The sequence below is a fragment of the Hypanus sabinus genome, chromosome 25, assembly GCF_030144855.1.
Source record: "Hypanus sabinus isolate sHypSab1 chromosome 25, sHypSab1.hap1, whole genome shotgun sequence".
Classification (NCBI taxonomy): Eukaryota; Metazoa; Chordata; class Chondrichthyes; order Myliobatiformes; family Dasyatidae; genus Hypanus; species Hypanus sabinus.
Genome location: NC_082730.1, coordinates 13680596 through 13693373, shown reverse-complemented (window position 1 = coordinate 13693373; position 12778 = coordinate 13680596). Strand labels below are relative to the sequence as shown.

Sequence of the window (12778 nt, the reverse complement as noted above, 5' to 3'; positions counted from 1 at the left end):
TCCCTGTGGTGTTTTATGGTCAATGTCAGACACTAGAAATAAAATTATAATAATAAAGTGAATGATAACAGCCTTTTCTCCAGAGTAATGGAGTCCAAAATCAGAGGAGGTATAGATGTTAGGTGAGGGGGAGGGGGTCAATTTGAAAGGAATTTGATGACCAACTGTTATATGCAGAATGTGGTAAATATATGGAATATGCTGTCAGAAGATGTGGTCTGACAAAGGATCAAATATATCATTTCAGAAGCACCTAGATACATTCAAGGGTGTAGTTTAAAGGGATATGTACTGAACGCCAAATTTAGAACTCCTTTACAAGTTTAAATGCCACCAGACTAGCTCTTTGTTGGAATTAGCACTACAAGGATTAACACTAACATGACTAGTGACCTGAGTTATATGGTAAGATTCAATAGGTTAGGACTTTGTTTCTTGAAGTATCGAAGATTAAGAGTTGAATTGATAGAGGTATTCAAAATTATGAGAGATGTAGATAGGGTAAATGCTAACAGACTTTTTCCGTTGAGGATGGGTGGGACTAATACCAGAGATCATGGGTTAAGGGTGAAAGGTGAAAAGCTTAAGGAGAACATGAAGCAAAACATCAGTCAGATGGTTATGAGAGTGTGGAATGAGCTGCCAGCACAAGTGGTGCATATGAGCTTAATTTCAACTTTGAGAAGTTTGGAATGGGGGATGGAGGGTTATGGTCCTAATGCAGGTCAATGGGAGTAGGCAGTTTAAATGGTTCAGCATGGACTGGATGGGTTCAAGGGCCTGCTTCTGTACTGTACTTCTCTATGCCTCAAATAGACTGATACATTGAACCACAAAAAATCCCTCGATTTGAAAAGCAAAAAAACTAGAATATTTCAAACATATTAGATGAAAATGTTACAGTATAGAAATAGCAAATGTCTTAAACACTTGCAGATCAGTAAACATATGTGGAAGGAAAAGCAGTAATAATATTTAAGTCAAAGACCTTTCATCAGAACTCATGTTTCTGATATATCTTGACAGTTGACCATTAATGGCATGTTTGATAAGATAACTTCACTATGTACTTGGTCAGCATACAACTATAAATTTATGAACTCAGTATCAACATAGTGTAAGACAACAAAGCAAAGCAAAATGGTCAATTGTCAAAAATGATATTACCTACACAGATTGGCTGAAGCAAGAATGTAGTTAGATTTATAGACTTCACATTCAGAACATGTATCAAGAATGTGAGATTAATTAAACCAGTACAAAATGAACTAACAAGATTTGGTTCAAGCGTCAACTGAATCAGGATTTAGATAACAGTAGGACAATTAAAGGTCTTAGCGATGTAAGAAGGATATGTGTGGTGAAGAATGTCTGGTAATGTCAGAATGGTGAAATTCTGTTAGCTGGGCTGGATGTAATCTCAGGATGTAAGCCCAGGAGCTGAATGGACAAACTGAAGGAGAGACCAGGTGGTGCATGTTAGTAACGTTAACATTAGACCTTAAAATAAATCCTGTAGCAATGAGTTGTGGTAGAATACTTGCAGAATGATGATTTAACAGCCAACAATGGTCTGGGCATCCTGTGTGAATATTTTATCCATTACAATACGGAGGAAGGAGATAAGGGAAACTGAAAACTTAAGATTGACTGAGTACAGAAACTGACATTGAACCATGGTTATTACTTGGTTACAACGTGGTTATTACTTCCTGGCAGTTTGAACCAGTCTGGCCCTTCTGCTCTGATCTTTCTCATTCACACCATTCTCTGCAAAGACTAGGAGGACAGGAGCAGGGAGGTTCTACTGCAGTTGTACAAGGCCTTGGTGAGACCATACCTGGAGTATTGTGTGCAGTTTTGGTCCCCCAATCTGAAGAAAGACATTCTTGCCATAGGGGGAGTACAGAGAAGGTTCACCAGATTGATTCCTGGGATGGCAGGACTTTCATATGAAGAAAGACTGGATTGACTCGGCTTATACTCACTGGAATTTAGAAGCCTGTCAGGGGTTAGAGATATCAGAATAAGAGCTACAGTAAGTGACCACTTTATTGGGTACCTTCTGCTGCTGTAGTCAAAACACTCCATGGTTTGAGGTGTTGTGCATTCAGAGATGCTCTTCTACACACCACTGTTGTAACGTGGTTATTGCTTCCTGGCAGTTTGATCCAGTCTGCAACTTCTGCTCTGATCTCTCTCATTCACACCATTCTCTGCAAAGACAAGAGACTGTTGTGTGTGAAAATCCCAGGAGATCAACAGTTTCTGAGATAATGAAACCACCCAGTCTGGCACCAACAATCATTCCATGATCAAAGGCACTTAGATCAGATTTCTTCCCTCTTCCTGATGTTTGGTCTGAACAACTGAATCACTTGACCACGTCTGCTTTAATACACAGATTTGCTGCCACATGACTGACTGATTAGATCATTGCATTAACAATCAGGTGTACCTAATAAGTTGACCACCGAATGTATAAATATGTGCTACACATTTTATGTATATCCATGAGAAGCTCCTCGTGGTGGCTGATACCTTCTTTTGCACACTTTGATGGACAGCACTTCGTAAATCCACTCCATCCACACGTGCGGCTACAGACACACAAACATTGCCATGTCATTCTGCTGTCTTTGTGTTCAGGGGGCACATAGCAGTGTCTTCTCTCTGGTATTGATCATATTGGGTTGGCTTTTCCTGCCATATACTTCAGATTATTCTATTTCTTTAGAAATGGGGATATGTAAACATGTACATTTTTTGTATACTGTATTTATGGTAGATACTTATGTTTATTTTGAAAACCTGATTGTACCGTGCCTATAAAAAGTATTCTCCCCCCAACCCATGTAAGCTTTCATGTTTTATTGTTTTACAACATTGAATCACTGTGAATTTAATTTGGCTTCTTTTTTGACACTGATCATGAGAAAACTACTGTTTTGTGTCAAAATAAAAACAGATACCTACAAAGTGTCCAAAAGTAATTGAAAACATAAAACATAAAATAATTGATTGCATAAGTATTCACCTATTCATCACTGGTGTGGCCAGTTGGTTTTAGGAGCTAGATCATTAGTTAAATGGAGATCACCTGTGGGCAGTCAAGGTGTTAGAATTGATCCTTGTAAAAATACACCTGTATCTGGAAAGTCCAACTGCTGGTGAGTGAGTATCCTGGCAAAGCTTACATCATGAAGACAAAGAACACTTCAAGGAACTCCATGGAAAAAGTTATAGAAAGACACATCAGGAGATGAATACAAGAAAATTTCCAAGTCACTGAATATTCCTTGAAATACAGTTAATTCAATCATCAAGAAATGGAAAGAATATGGCACAGCCGTAAATCTGCCTAGAGTGGGCTGTCCTCAAAATTGAGTGACCGTGCAAGAAGGAGACAAGTGAGGGAGTCCACCAAGAGACCAATGGCAACTCTGGAGGAGTTACAAGCTTCAGTGGTGGAGATGGGAGAGACTGCGCATACAACAACTATTGCCCAGATGCTTCACCAGTAGTAGCTTTATAGGAGAGTGGCAAAGAGAAAGACATTGTTGAAAAAAGACTCACATGAAATCTCATCAGGCATTTGCCAGAAAGTATGTGGGAGACTCTGAAGCCAGCTGGAAGAAGATACTATGGTCTGACAAAACCAAAATCAAGCTTCTTGGCCATCAGATTACAAGCTATGTTTGGCGTAAACCAAAAACTGCACACTATCAAAAACTCATCATCCATACCATGAAGCATGGTTGTGGCTGTGGGGTGATTCACTGCAGCAGGCCCTGAAGGCTTCTGAAGGTACAGGATAAAATGAATGCAACAAAGTACCAGGAAATTCTGATACAGTCTCAAGAGAACTGCAACTCGGGAGATTTGTTTTCCAGCAAGACAATGATCCCAAGCATAAAGCCAAAGCTACACAGGAATGGCTTAACAACAATAAAGTTAATGTCCTCGAGTGGCTAATTCAGAGTCCAAAGCTCAATCCAGTTGAGAATTTGTGCCTGGACTTGAAAAGGGCTGTTCACTCATGATCCCCATGCAATCTGACAGAGCTTGAGCAGTTTTGTAAAGAAGAATAGGAAATATTTTAGTGTCCAGATGTGCAAAGCTGATAGAGACCTATCCACACAGGCTCATGGCTGTAATTGCTGCCAAAAGTGCTTCTACTAAATACAGACATGAAGGGGGTGAATAATTATGCAATCAATTACTTTGTGTTGAATAATTGTAATAAACTATAAGTTTAAACCAGTTTGTAGAAATTTCAGTTGATCAGTGTCAAAAAAGCCAAATTAAATCCACTGTGATTCAATGTTGCAATACAATAAAACATGAAAACTTCCAAGGGGGTGAATACTCTTTATATGTCCTGTAACTATATTCTGGAATGCATTATATTCTGATTCACGTGTAGTTGTGTTGACTTGCTATGTAATTAAAGATAGTGAGTCCTGATGCCTAAACAGGACAGATCACATTCCGGGGGAGAAAAAGAGATCAAGCTGCTGGTAGTTCACTCCTGACATAGTATGTAGCTCTAACTGTGTTTTCTGATGGATATTCATTTGTAAATATCAGTAATCTTATTTTTGCAAACATGATTTATGTCCCTAATAAACATCCTTGCACTGTTATGCTAAGCAACTCCAACCATTCTTTTCTTCAGCCAAAACCCATATTTCTGAAACACCCTGGTTTCCTTGGCTGTGTAAGTCTATAGGGAAGACAACCTCTGGCCTCACCAGGCTTGTGAGACTGCGGCACACTGGATCCCACCCCAAACCTAGGTTTGTGTGGATGTTGTGTCATTTGCTACCCTGTTACAAATTTCTAGGCATCCGTTAGGCTCATGAGACCATGGATTTGCACCTTGGAAGGTTTCCAGGGCGCAGGCCTGGGCAGGGTTGTATGGGAGACCGGCAGTTGCCCAAGCTGCAAGTTTTTCCCTCTCCACACCACCGATGTTGTCCAAGGGAAGGGCACTAGGACCTAAGCAGCTTGGCACCGGTGTCAACGCAAAGCAAGTTGTTGTTAAGTGCCTTGGTCAAGGACACAACACGCTGCCTCAGCTGAGGCTTGAACCAGTGACCTTCAGATCACTAGATCAATGCCTTAACCATTAGGCCATGCGTCAACACTGTTACAAATTAATTCCATGAAATAACAGACAGTATACTGCATAGGATTAAAGGAATTATATTTATGAATTTTCACCGAAGGGCTAGTAAAGAATAACAAAAAGAAAAGGGAACATTCTAATTAAAGAGTCAAATGTGCACAAGTTGGAGCACTTCACTGTCACTCATGTGCTGGGCCCGTGGTCAACATGACAACACACATTACCTTCTGAACGTGGCTCACTATCCATCTCCAACAAACGGGTCTCTCACAAGATAATACGCTACAACCAGTTCTCCCCAGCATCTTCTGTCTTCACCTCTTCTCGAACAAAAGCCCAAGACCAACCTTATTGTCCCTCACCAAGAAAAACCTCCCGCTAATTGGATGGCACACATTCCACATCTTCCCTTATCTTCAACAATAACCCAAACAGGCTGAAAAGCAGAACAAACAGCTCTTACAGAACTGCTAAATTAAATAACTACACCATAACAGTAAAGAAGTGAACCAGGGCATTATCAATAGTCTTGAGTAAAGTTTTTGTCAGTCTAATCCACCCCTTTTAGTCCATTACTGCTGCTACTCCTCTCTGAGAAGACATCACGTTTCAGTTAAGTAGAGTCAGCACTAGATGGTATTCCTGCTGAATATTCAAACTCATGTGTTTTAATCACCACTATAAAGTGCAATTAATTACTTTTTCCACATCTGGGCAAAAGGAAGATATAATAGCAGATTTCAGATGCCATATTCGAAATTATCTGCATGAAGGGAGGCAAGTCCAACTGTGGTAAGAACAACCAAGTCTCCAAGGTGTCCCACAATGAACATCGAAGGAAGATGTCACCAGTCCTAATCAAGATTCACAGCCTGAAAATTTGTGGGTTTCTTTTCCTCCTTAAATGCTGCCTAATCTGCTGAGTTCCTCCAGCAAGTTTGAAGAGATTTGGTATATCAACAGAAACATCCAAAATCTTCTGTGGATATGCCATGGAGAGTATTCTAGTGGGCTGCATCACTACTTGGTACAGGGGGCTACTGCACAGGACTGAAGGAAGCTGCAGAGTGTCATAAATTTGGTCGGCTCCATCTTGGGTACTGGCCTACAGTGTGCCCAGGGTACCTTTGGGGAGTGGTGTCTCAGAGAGGCAGTGTCCATTATTGGGAATGTCCAGCACCCAGGGCATGCCCTTTTCTCGCTGTTGCCGTCAGGTAGGAGGTACATAAGCCTGAAGACACACACTCAGCAATTCAGCACCAGCTGCTTCCCCTTTGCCATCCAATTCCTAAATGGATATTGAACACTACCTCCGTCTACTGCCCATACCTTGTACACTCGTGTCCAAGTTGTTGATTTAGATGACAAACAACAATGGGCTCAGCCCTGACTACTTGTCATAAGACTCTGGTGTGACTATTAACCCTCTGCTCTCTATTAGCAATCTAATTATTTATTCAGTTGATCAGCAGTCCCTGGATTCCATGTGATCTAACCTTCTAGAACACCCTTTACGGAACTTTATCAAATGTCTTACATACATTTAAGTACATCTACCATCTTGTCCTCATCAACTTTCTTGGTCACATCATCAAAATACCTCATTAAAGTTCATAGGATGCAAGATTCCATGTCCAAAGCAATGCTGTCTGCTTCAAACCACTCTCAGTCTTTATAGATGCAAGTATATATTCTTCCTCAGAATCCTCTCCAGCAATTTACCTTCGACAAATTTTGGGCTTACTGGTCGATGGTGCCCAGGTTTTTCTTGGCCACTCTTCTTCAATAAAGACACAGCATTTGCTACCCTCCAGAATTCCAGCATCTCAGCCATGTTAATGATAATGAAAATAACTCATCCATGGCTTCCACAAATTCTCCTCTAGTGTTCTGGGATGTTCTTCATCAGGCCCTGTACTTCAGGATCAGATTTATTATCATCAGCATGTGTCCTGAAATTTGTTAACTTAGCAGCAGCAGTCAATGCAATAAACAGGAAAAATTAATAAATATTATAATAATAAATAAGTAAATCAATTACAGTATACGTATAATGAATAAAATAAAAATCGTGCAAAATCAGAAATAATATATATTTTAAAAAACGGAGGTAAAAGACAGTGATTGGTTGAAAGTTTGAAGAGTCTGGCTGTTGACATAGTGAGATCCGTAAGGACCCTGCGGCCTACATGCAAGCACTACAAAAGGTGTTCGGTGCAACGGAAAGCCCATTGGAGCTTATGACAGGGATTCAGAACATGTTTCAGAAGAAAGGGGAGAAGCTTACTGCCTACGTTTTCCAGCTAAAGAGGCAGCTTAACTGATTGCGGTGTAGAGGGGCCATTCAGACGGTTGAGATGAATCAGTTAAGAATGGCCCAAGTCGCAGAAGGCGCCCATTTGCCAGACCTGTTCGCTTGGGGTCTCCAAGTGTCTCATAAGACATGCCCCCCACCCTCGTTTGTCAAGCTAATCAGAGAAGTAAAAGGAGGAGAGTGCAATGGAGGCACTGGAAGCCTCCGTCCACAGCGTACAGTCCTCGGTAGTGGTCTCCTTGGCTGAGGTAATCACTGAGTGTGAACGATGAGAAACCCCTCGGAGGGTGAGCCCCCAGGTACTGAAGTGGAGAGACCCAGTGAGGGAACAGCCTGGCATCTTGGGGGGAACACATTCCAAACAATATAACAAGGAACACCCTGAAGCAAAAAAGCCATATTCCTGACGGCTTAATGGGGCCAAGCTCCAGAGTATCATTACGGATTGAGGGTATTTATGCTAGAGTCATACTTGACACCTGCTCTCAAGTTACCATTTGTTTTACAACCCATTTTTGATGCATTTACCACTGATATCACTCAGTGCACTGGGGATCTTGGATCTTAGTACAGATGACTATCCGTACGATGGTTACTTGTCATTGAAGCTGGAGTTTTTGGAGGTGGATGTGGGAGTAGCTGAGGTCCTTGATAATTTAGTGCTTGTTTGTCTGGACCCGGTCAAGAGGGACAAAACTTGAGTTCTCGTGGGGATGAATATTCCTATTGTGAGGAGGTCAGTGGGAGCCTGCAAGGAGCAAGTTGGAGGGAGCTTTCTGAAAACTTTGTCCAATCACTCTGTCTTCCAAGCTGCTTTTGAGGAAGTGAGTGGCCGCACAGGGCTGAACGATGAGCATAAATGAGGCTGTGTGGTTCACCCAGTCAAAACCAGTCAAGTTATGGCCTGGGGAAGTAGCGAGAGTGATGGGAAACCCCAAATTTCCAGGAATGCCTGAGGCCGAGGCCCTATTGGTGGATGCTCCGGAACATTGAAGAGTTATCTGGATTTTAACAGCATCAAGCTATTAGATGCATGTGCAACACAATACCACCAAGGTGGGTACAGTGTTTGCACCTCTCACTAAAAGACAATCGTGCTTGGAAAACAAAATCCTGAGAGATTAAGTACAAAATGCCTGTGGTCATTCAGCTCATTACATTCTATCATGGCTGATTTATTATTCCTCTCAACCCCATTGTCGTGCCTTCTTCCTGTAATCTTTGACACCCTTACTAATCAGGAGCTTATCAACCTTCGTTTTAAATATACCCAATGACTTGCCTCCAGAACCACCTATGGCAATGAATTCCACAGATTTGCCATACTCTTGCTTCTATTCTGAGGTTGTCACCACCCCCACTATAGGAAATATCCCCCCCTTTACCACTCTATCTAAGCTTTTCAATATTTGATAAGTTTCATTGAGATCATTCCCCCCCCCCCCACACCATTCTTCTAAACTCTAATGAGTACAGGCCCAGAACCAAACACTTCTCAAAGATTGACACATTCATTCCTAGGATCATCCTTGTGTGACTACCTCTGGATCCTTTCCAATGCCAGCACATCTGGAAGTCCCTTTTTAATCTCACACTGCTTCGGCAAAACATGTGACTACTCAATTACTGAAACCCACTGGAAAGTCTCAGAAGGCTTCAAGCTCATTTTTAAATCTCACACTGCCTCGGTCAAACAAGCGACCACGACTGTCACTAGTTGTTTGTCAGGTGCATTCCAGCTGGACAGCATGTGCCTTCTGCTTCATGGGGGTTATTTCTCTCTATGGTTCATTCAGAGTGAAGACAGATTGACAACCTTCCTATAATCTACTGCAATGACACTGTTTCCCACTCCTTCTCCATCACTCACAATTACTTTCCAATTCTGCTGGAGATCTAAAATTGGATTCATTCTGCCAATTTGTGATGTACAAGTCCAAAGGAAAAAAGATCAAAATTTCCCTCAGTAGCCTGAACATGGTACAATGGAAAAAATACAATGAGTATATTGTAGGTCTTGAAATACAATGTTAATATGTTTTCTACTGAGCAAACCTGAGCCAGTGGACAGTTCCAAAAGTTAAGCCAACCAATTTTACACTTAATTCAAGACAAATTTCCTCCCAATTGTAGACTTTTAAATCCTTGTGCCATAGGTGCATGGGGGTGCTGGGGGTGGATTGGGGGAGGGTGAGGGGGAGCTTTTATTCAAACTTTATACTTCATACCCTTTCATACTCACTTCAAAATTCACCAAAATATCATTGCTTCAGTTGCACTAGCCAATCCTGCCAGCATTATAACTCTTACCAACATTGCCATTACTCATTGAAAATTACTTTAAATTCTTCTCATGTGCTGAAAGTGCTTCAGAATGTGAGGTTTCAAGGGCTGAATGTTTCATTGTCAAGCTTCCTCCTGCCTGCTTCCTCTCTACAATTTTAATCTTTTATTCTTCATCTCAAAATTCGTTATAAACCTTCTTGTTTGTGTTATCCACTCCTAAAATCATTTTAACTCTCTTGCTTGATACGCACCAGTCGATGAAAAGTGTCTTAATACTTTCTGTATAATATATTTGAGAGAAATTGATATTCTTGGGTTCCACACTTCATCACCATGGTTCAATTATCAGACTTCCTGCTTTCTGCTTCCTCTTATTTTTGCCTCAAAGGCTATGAGACGAGGAAAGGGTAAGTGTTGATCTGCACCCTGAACAGAATAATGAGCATTCTGAATTTTCTCATCTGTTCCCTGCCTCGTAAGTGACAGACAGAGCTGGACGTTTGATAATCTGTGTCAGTCTGGGTCTCATACACCGTTTCCACAACAGTGATGGTGAGCTTGTAAAGGTGCAAACACTCAGCAACTGAGGACTGATCTTGAAATTGCACTCTACCTGCCCTGTTAGCGCGGGAGTCTTGGGATGCACATTGCCAGCATTAATCACCAAGGCTGTGGACTCCTTTTGGGGGACTTTGAGGTTTATGTTGCATGTGTTCATTGTTTCTGGTTACTTTTTTTTTGCTACTTTTGTGAGGTTCAATTGGTGCAATCGATGCGGACTGGGGCATTGAAGTGAAGAATGGTCCTGCAGCCCGCATTGGCCTGAACTAAACTGATAACTAATGGTTTGATGTTTGATACTCTACGTGCTGTTTGCTTGCTTTTTGCCATTTGCACAATCCGTTCTTTTTTCTTGCGTGTTGGATCTTTGATGTTTTCTTGGACGAGTTCCATGGCGTTCCTTTGTTCTGTGGCTGCCTCTGGAAGGACGAATCGCAGAGTTGTACTCTGTATATGTACTTCAATAACAATATACTTCAAATCTTGAATATTGAGGCCATGATCACCCAGCATCAGTTGCAGTGGCTGGGGCACATGATAAGGATGCCCCCATGTCAGCAACCCCCCAGAGTGTTATATGGCCAGCTACATCATGGTCAACGCTCAGCTGGAGGGCCGAAGAAGTGCTATAAGGATCAGATGAAGAATACTTTAAGGAAGTGCAAGATCAGACCTGAGGACCTGGAGGATGTTGCTGCTGACCGTAACACTTGGTGATAGCTGTGTAGGGACGGGGTTTGTATTCTGGAGATGGAAAGAATAATCAGAAGACAGCAGAAGAGAGCCAGGAGAAATGCAGCCATGGTTGCCATCACTACCGCCACTACCACATATACATGTCCCACCTGCAATAGAACTGTCCAGGATAGGGTCCTGGGTCCTTAACTGTCCAGGGTCCAGGATAGGACTGCACAGTCATCAAAGATCTCCCCGCTAAAGGAGTGGACGTCGTCATCGGATTCCGATGGACAACCGAAGAGAAAGACTTCAAATCTTTTCTACAATTCATGCCTTTTATCAATATGGTTGAAACCCCATTACTAATTGTAAATCAAAATTAAAACTGTTTTTAATTAAAAATCTGGATAAATAATGAAGACACATTGCAAAGGACGTTATTTTGCATTTACCTTAAAAGTAGTATTTCTAATGCTGTACAAAATTCTGTGAAGGAAACAATGGAATTAAATATATTTTCTCTCTGGTTCACAACTGTTGTTCTTTAAAATACAGTTGAAGAAACATTTTCTTATTCTCTTTTCAGGATTCTCTTCATGTGCTGGACAAAATGGATTACTTTTGTAGTAAGGAACTGTTACCTTCTTGTTCATTACTGCTGACCATGTAGATTTATTTGACCATTATAGAGCATAAGAGGTGTGTAAAGACAGGAAAAGGGAAATTTTAAAAAATTAATAGTGAGGTAGTGTACATGGGTTTATCGTACATTCAGAAATCCAATGGAGGTGGGGAACAAGCGCTTCTAAAACATTGAGTGTGTATTTTCAGTCTCCTGTATATCCTCCTTGATGCTAGCAATGAGAAGAGGGCATGTCCTGGGTCATGGGGATCCTTAATGATAGATGCCACTTATTGAAGATTTTGAAGATTTCTTGATGGAGGGGAGGCTAGTGGCTCATAGTGGAGCTGGCTGATTGAGTCTCCAGTTCACTGCAGATTTTTCTAGTCCTGTGCAGTGGCCCCTCTGAACCAGGCAATAATGCAACTAGTTAGAACGGTCTCCATATACTTACCTGGTTTCTGATGTGCCTGCCTCAAACACTATTTCTGGCATCTCATTCCAGATACACACCTGTGAAGATTCTGCTTCAGACTTCAAACTTAAACCTCTCACTGCTGATTGCAAATCCATGTCCCCTTGCTTTTGGAAAGAGGTCTATGTGCTTTAACCCTAACGATGCAGTTCATGATATTAAACACCTCTATCAGGTGGACCTTAATTTCTTACAAACTGTGGAATAAAGTCCTGTTCTACACAACCTCTCCTTGTATCTCGGACCCCCCCCCCCCCCCCCATCCTGGCAGCTTCCTGGTAGGGTGATGAAGTTTTCCAGGACTGTCTGCAACTTGTTCCCATTCCACAGTCATACCACTGGACACCACAAGAGAAAGGTTTCCTGTTGCTGAGAGAGAGAGACTGTATTGCTAACTTTCACACTGACACATCCTCAGTGATGAGGCAAAGACTTTGAGTCTTTTGTCACATAGTACAGCACTTCTGACTTGCTGGAGTAAGCACAGTATTTACACTTATCTAAATGAATTTCTGATTGTCCAGTAGAATTTTATGCCTTACTAGGATCAGCTTTCATTTTCCTAAGCAAAGAATACCAATACGTCTTTGACCAGTTCTGATGGTGATCCCATTTCAAAGTCAAAGTCAAAAATAAAATTGATCAAAGTATATGCATTGAGATTACTGTCTAGATATTTATTTTCTTGCAGTCTTTTATGGGAACATAAAG

General features: G+C 41.4%; 1 protein-coding gene across 1 annotated transcript in view; it reads left to right on the top strand.

The window, feature by feature from the left end:
• Window positions 1-12778, top strand: part of LOC132381029 (cell surface A33 antigen-like) — a 63292-nt gene that overhangs the window by 39330 nt on the left and 11184 nt on the right. The gene's annotated exons all lie outside the window — the stretch shown is intronic.